We start from the raw sequence: 7639 nt of genomic DNA, 5'->3' as shown, positions 1-7639 counted from the left end.
CAAAATAAGAGACACCTGGTTGAGTTTTAAAAAAGCAGAAATGAAACAAGTTTATAGTGAGATATTGAACAGTAGGAAGGGGGGAATGATAGCTGGGAGAATGTGCTAGAGAAAAGGGCAGGGGATGAGAAGTTGTCCTTGGAAAGGAAAAGGGCAGCTTCATTATCAGCAACTGGAGTAAAGGAGAATATAGTGGGAGATGATCCAGCAAATAACATCAATTTCCTTGATGAAGTATAAGGTAAAGTATGAAACTGAGAAGGTGAAGGGATGGGGTATGTGAGAGGGGGGCAGCTAGGTGGTGCAGTGGATAGAGCACCAGCCCTGAAGTCAGGAGGACCTGAGTTCAAATCCGGCCTCAGACCAAATACTTGACACTAACTGTGTGACCCTAGGCAAATCACTTAACCCCCCCCCCAAAAAAAAAGAAGACAAGATTTAGAATGGTATGTGTGGTAAGTAAGGTAAAATATCAAATTAGGGAGGAAGAAAAGGATTGCTTTGCTATTGTGAAAGTCAGACTAAAATTAGATGACATGAATTGTGGTGGACCCAGTCAGCAAGATTGTGTGACTTCTTCCATCTCCATTCAACAAAATGTGTGTAAGAGCAAAAGGAGTGGATGGCAGGAATAATCCATATTTGCGGTTTGGCAATAGGACGAGAAAGTAAGGGATTCAAAATGGAGAACGGTGTTGAGTAGAACTGGTTCACAAAGAGATCAAGATCAGAAAGGGAAGGTAGTAAAGAACAGGGATGATAGCCTGAGAAAATACTAAAGGTGAAAAAAATTGGACCTCATGGTGAGGAAAAAGATTAAATTAAAGAGGAATAATTCATAGGGAGAGGTGGAATGAGGAGATTTTGATCAGTTCTTGATCATGGAAATGGAACACTTGTGGTTGATAGATTTAATCACTCTTTCTGTATCCTTTCATGATTCCTTATTCTCTTCTTGACCTCTGAATGTTGTATTTTCCAAAATTCTTCTCATTTTTCTTTTCCTACATCATTTTCCTTGGTTGTCTTACTCCCACAACTTCAGTTACCACGTCTATTCAGATGATCCTCAAAATTATATTTCATTTGAAAGCTCCAGACTCACATCTCCAACTCTCTACAGGACATTTGTATTACAGATAGACTTCTACTTCAAACCCAACATGTACAAACCTGAATTTATCTTTTCCCAAAAACTTGCATCTTCTCAGAGTTAACTTGACACTTCCTCTTCTCTCACTTTTCATAATCTATCAGTTACTAAGCCCTTTTGATTCTACCTCTTCAGTCTTATTCAGGGCCACACATAGGTGTGCAGGGCCCCTATTTTTTACAAGGCCCCAACTTATGAAAACAATTTGATTAAAAATGTATTACAAAATTCATGGGTCCATCTGAGGTATACTGATTTATTGATGAAGAATGAGAATGGCTTACAACATTCACCTAAATAATTGTCAAAATTAGTAGTACTTTTGTAGTCCACATGACCAATGGAATTAGTTCCATGCAGGTTGCAAGACCACAGACAGTTTTAAAGAGTGAATTCCCTCCACCTATCTTCCTGGCTATTTGCAACACCATTTTTAAGTTACTCTAAGAAAACAATATATATTAGAAAGGCTCACCTCACTCCTAGGCTGCCAAGAGTCATTCAACATGCTACAAGTATCTCTAGATTTATTTTTGGAAAGTGTACTCAATACCATTCAATCATTGACACTCAGAAGTTAGAATATATTGAACAACCCTCTGTGGCTCCTCCAAAATGCACATTTCAGGGAAAACTGAAAATGCAGCCTTTTTTGCAACAGTGTGTGTCAAAGAATAAAACATAGAGATAAATGCTTTGTCTCCTAGATCAGAATTCTATTTCAATGCATTTTGCCTTTCTAAAAAGTCCTGATAATTATTTTCAAGAACTAGGTAATTTTAAAGATAATTTTCTTGTGTCTTCTGTAAACTTCAAATTGTTAAAATTGTTAATTTGTTTTGTAGGCAACACAAATAAACCAGAGAATGAAATGTTGATATTGTCTTTACATCTGATAGTGTCCTATTTTTTGAAAATTCAGATACAGCCATTTTTCTCAAAATTAAAATAATCAATTTGTATTAAATATATAAACTATATCAAAATAATAATTTAAGAAAATGAGAACAAGTGGAACTTACATTTCAGTTTTTTGATACCAACATGACAATTTCTTATTAAAAATTGCACAACACATTTTGTGCTATATTTTATGACATTTTAAACATACACAAACATGAAATTTATAAAATTAATATACCCTGGTCTATATACAAATTATCTATGCTCTAACATAACATTATATAACAGGAGACACTTTCCTCCATAATATAATGAGCTAGCCTTTGTGTGTGCTTTGATGGCAGTCTCCAATCTGCCCCTTCTGTAGACAGGAGAATTTTTAAATTTAAATTTATTGCCATTACAGTCATAACATTAATAATTACGATATTTTAACAACAAATTTGAAGGAATAATGGCTTATTTTAGCAATTAAAAATTTAGGTAAAACATATGGAATTTTTAAGCAGTCAGTGCAGGACAATATTAGAAATTCTAAGATACAAATAGAAACATCAAAAGCCATTAACTGCTCAGAACATAGAGAGTAGGCTGCTATATTTATAGATTAATATTCTCAAACTGCAATGTAATATGTGACATTTGCATTTCTTTTCAATGTATCTTTGCACAAGCTGTACCCCATGCCTGGAATTCTTTCCCTACTTACTTATAGATGTCTCCACTATATACTTGGCCCTATTTCATAGCATTTGGCAGTGAGAAAGAAAGAGGTCTAAGCAGGAGAATGGCATGGACAGGCGACTCCTATACTGCTGTTGGAGAGAAGATGTACAATGGCCTGTTGTTTTTCTACATCACATAGAAGACTTTTCAAATCCTGCAGAAAAATTTAAATTGTTATTTTAATATTATTTGTTTTGTTAACAACACAGATAAACCAGAGAATGGAATGTTGATACTGTCTCTACTTTTAATAGTGCCCTGCTTTTTGAAACTTCAGGTATAACTAGTTTTCTAGAAATTAAAATAATTACTTTGAATTAAGTACATGGTTACTTACAACTGTTATTACCCAAAACTGTTCAGTTTGGTTCTTTTTTTTTTTTTAAGTTGTGAGTGTACTGCAAGGTAGAGTGGAGCCAGGTTGTGGAAAGCCTTCAGTGCCAGGATAAGAAGAGGGGGCTGTTGAATGGTTTGGAACAGAAGAGAAATACGACTTGCTAGATATAAAGAAGATTACAGGTAGGGTCAGGAAGAATTGTGTGTGTGTTTTTTTTCCTTTTCTGTGGCTTATTAGATTGTAAGCTTTGTGAGGGCAGGGATTGTCTTTTTCTGCTTTTTGTATCTCCAGTGCCTCACACAGTGCCTGGTACATAGTAGTTAATGAATGTGTATTGATTGACTGATTGACCCAGGAGGCTATGTTGTGGCATAGTCACAAATTCAAAGAGAATAATTGAAATGAATAGCCTCTAAGACAGTAGTAGTTTTTGGAATCTATGTACCCTCTCATTTCATTTGCAGTCCCCAAAACTCAATAATTATAGAATCCTATTTATAGAGTGGTATAGTAAATTGAGTTCCTGTTTTGGAATCAGGAAAACTTAGGTTCCTGCTCTGTCATGGACATGTACTAGGACATATACATCTACTAGACAAGTCACTTAACATCTTAGGCAACTGTCTAAGATAGTAAGTTGAAGAGCAGGTGCCAACTTGCATTGGTAAAGAGAATTTCCTCACTGGGGGTTTCTAATGCCAGTGAAATCACAGGTTCAGTGCCGCTCCCCATAGAAGTCCACTTGTGATTTGTAAATTGCTTCTTATTTGTACCCTAGCGAGAAAATTCATGTTATCCCAATTTCTCTATTACTGTGGAAGATAAAGTACTTTACATGAACTTGTAAACATTTTAATTTTATTATGCACTGAAGAAAAACAGCAGCGTGGTATAGCAGATAGAGAATTAGCCTTGGAGTCAAGAAAACCTGGGCTTAAGTCCTGTCTGTAACATACACATGAGGAAGTCACGTTAACCCTTTTGGTGCTGGTACCCCAAGCAACTCTAACACTAGGGTGCAGACCAATTTAGGGAATTTCTACAGAGGAAGTTCTCTATACTGAATCACTTCATTCAACATTTTGTAGTACTTTAAAATAGCCTTGTGGTGTATCCTTCCTGCTAGATCTGTTTAAATTTGTTAGATCAGTTCAATCTCAGAATAATTAACACCTTGGCCTCTGAGTACTTTAGAATAAGATAGGTATTATTTCATAAACCGTGAGTACTCTTGAAGCTGTTATCTAATTTTAAAGCTACATAATACAAAGAAGAGCTTTTCATTGATAGTTTTCCATCTGGTTTTCTTAGTAACACACTTTTCAGTAATTTAATTCTATCTGAAAATGAACAGTCTAATTCTAAGAAGCTTTCATAGTAAATTATTGGAGTAATTGAATCAAGTCCTCCTTCATTTTTAAATCTCCAGCAAATTAATAATTTCTCTAAAAGTATTTCATGTTTATAGTCTGATTCAAATTAAGAATTGGGAAAACATTTCTACAGCTAATATGCTAATATATTGAGAGACAAACAGAGATGCTGTGTAAACTAGTAACAATTTTAACTGTTCCTGTTTTCAGATTTAGTAAAACATTCCCCCATCTGCTGTATGTTCCTACTCACTTCTAATGTAATATTCAGTGATCATGCCCTATAAATATGATTCTGAGAAATGAAAAAATAAAATCAACATGAAAGAAGGCATACAAAGGACATGCCTTAGGGGTTCACGTGGTATGTCAGTCCAGGGGCTCAGGTGGACTAATCTGCTGCCTTGTATATCCTCAAGAGCTTTGAGCTTGCCCTGCCCTATTGATAGCTAAACATAAAAGGAAGGGGGAGGGGTGTGAGAGTGAGGCAAAGAGAAACAATGCATTTTAGAAATGCTTATTTTTATAATATAGTAGGGAAAACGGTGTGTTTTCTATTTTAAGAGGTATACTTATCTCCCTTTTGGTGACTTTATTTCCTTCATTATGTACAGAACTACATGTGTTCCCAGATCAGTTTGTGGTATATATAAATCAGCTTGAATAAACTCACAATCTTTTGGCAAGTCAAAATGAAGCACTGGTTAATATGAAACTGTTTGGAGGAAGGGAGGAACAATATGGACAAGAGGGGAGAGGTTGGAATAGTTCTAAATAACTGCCAAATGGATTGAAAAATGTTTTTATGGAGAACTTAGTTGTTTAAACACTCAGCACATGTTGTGTAGAAGAGAAGAAAAATGCTTGATGTTTAGCACTGCTGATGATTTTCTTTCTTTGAGGGTTCTATTTTTATATTTATTTGATCTTTGCCAATTCAATAAAAGCATATATCTGGGTCACCTTTATGTGAAAGAGGGAGCAGCTAACAGAGGCAGAACACTGAAAACTGTGATACACCTATAATAACTTTAAAATTCCTCAGTAGTTCAATAAAGTGAATAAAAATCCATATGTTTCCTCTGGAATTTTTCACTGGGGTCAGTGGCTTTTGAGTTTTATTCCATGCTGAATCATTAACAGTTTCATGAGAACTGCTGCTTTTCCCCTGCAGATTGTTTCATAGCTGATAGGGATTTTTTTTTTCCTTTCTCTTCTCATGGTTAAGTATTGAGAATCCTGCTCAAAGACTGTGTAATGTTTCTCTTTGGTTGGATTTTGCTCTTCAGATATAAGGATATAGGAAAACTCACTTAGAATCTTTTCACTCATAGCTTTCATGTTTTAATGATTGTTTAATTGATACACATGATGTGTTTCACTTAAATGATCTTTTCCCATAGTCCTTCAGAAAATTAAAAAAAAAAAAGTTATGATATCCACTAATCAGACCTGAAAATTCTCACAAATTTAGTTATGCTCAGAACAATTTTCTTCATAATTACAGAATTATTATATGATAATTTTTGTTTTAAAGAAGAACAATTAGATAATAAATAGTATTTTAGAGCTAATAGAGACCCTAAAGATCATCCATTCTCACCACTCTGCATTTTACAGACATGAAAACTGAATTCCAGAGATGCTAAATAGAAGATGTGATTTTTGTCATTATCCCTGATTTGATTATGCTTCCAAAATAATTTGGAGATTACTAAAATCTTTATTACATGTATGTACATGCACGTGTACACAGGTGGTGTCCACATCAATGAAATCATAGATCCACTGAAATATTGAAAGACAATTTCAAACAGAGCAGGAATAGATGACTTTTATCGGGTCCAGGACTGCCCTTTGTGTCTAAACAAGAATACACACACACACACACACACACACACACAGACACACATACACACACACACACACACACACACACACCCCTCTGCTGGAAATGAAATTTCTTCCTTATGTTCTTAAGCTGATTAAAAGGCATAAGGAAAGTAAATGAGATATGGATTCAGGTGTTTCAACCTAGACCTATATAGTGTAGAAAAGACAGTCAGCCTGGTGTGGCAGATGGAAAGCTGATCTTGAAGCCCTGAAAGTCCTAAGTTCAAATTTCTGATAGATACTCACTGCACGTGACCTTCAACAAATGACTTATCCTCTCTGTGCTGTATGGGTGATACTCTGGAAGTTGTAGATGTTCCCTTCTTCATTAGTGGAGGGAGTTTCCTCCTCTAGGAGCTCTTATGGCAGTAAAAATCACAGGTACAATTCCCATCTCTAGCCTTTTACTTTATAATGAAGGTAGGTAGAATAATCCTTTGAGAAACCCAATATAATCTTATCTTCTTGTTTCCCAACTTTCACCAAAGCAGAAGTAAATTCATTTAATAAAATGCCATTTCATGATGGTTTAGCCAATTTAATTCCTTGCTCTCCTGAAATCTTAGTAAATTAGAGAGTGGCTAAAGCTGCAATATTTTTGCATTAGAAACTGTAAATGTTACTAGTAATAAAGTCCAAACAAGTGAAGATAAAATGGCTTTGTAGTTAAATGGATGTAAAGTTATTCTACTCATAAATATTACTTCTTTCAGTAGGGATATAAGAAAAAAGATCTTTGATCTGACGGGAAATATTTGTATTCAAGATCTTAAATAATTGATAGAATTTAAACATTATCTCAGCAGAAAAGAAATACTATCCACCTTAAAGGTACTAGTGTTTATACGGACATATTTTCTTATATAGTTGTTATCCTTTAAGCTCTGGAATAATTGCTAAATAGGGTCTCTAATGGGTTTTTTTGTTCTAGACCACTGAGGTAGTTCTTTTAGTCAAAACTCTTGAGTTCATAGTCTGGTATTTAATTTTCTTAACTACAAAATGATTTGATACATTTTCAACAATAAGCTTTTTAATTCTTTTCAGTTATTCTCTTCAGGATACTAGTTTAATCTTATAAATTTGTATTTTTTAAAATAGAGGCATGTGTACCCATCCCCTCCCCCAAATACACATACATATTAGGAATTTAAGACCCAACATTATAATATATAGTAGACCTGTTCCTATAATTAAAGCCTTTCTCAAAGCACCTCTGTTCTGTTCAGCAAATTAAACTGGGTATGGCACCTT

Source organism: Vombatus ursinus, unplaced genomic scaffold, assembly GCF_900497805.2.
Source record: "Vombatus ursinus unplaced genomic scaffold, bare-nosed wombat genome assembly UNPS02014841.1, whole genome shotgun sequence".
NCBI classification, from domain to species: Eukaryota; Metazoa; Chordata; class Mammalia; order Diprotodontia; family Vombatidae; genus Vombatus; species Vombatus ursinus.
The sequence above is the reverse complement of the archived record's forward strand: the minus strand, read 5'-3'. Positions refer to the sequence as shown.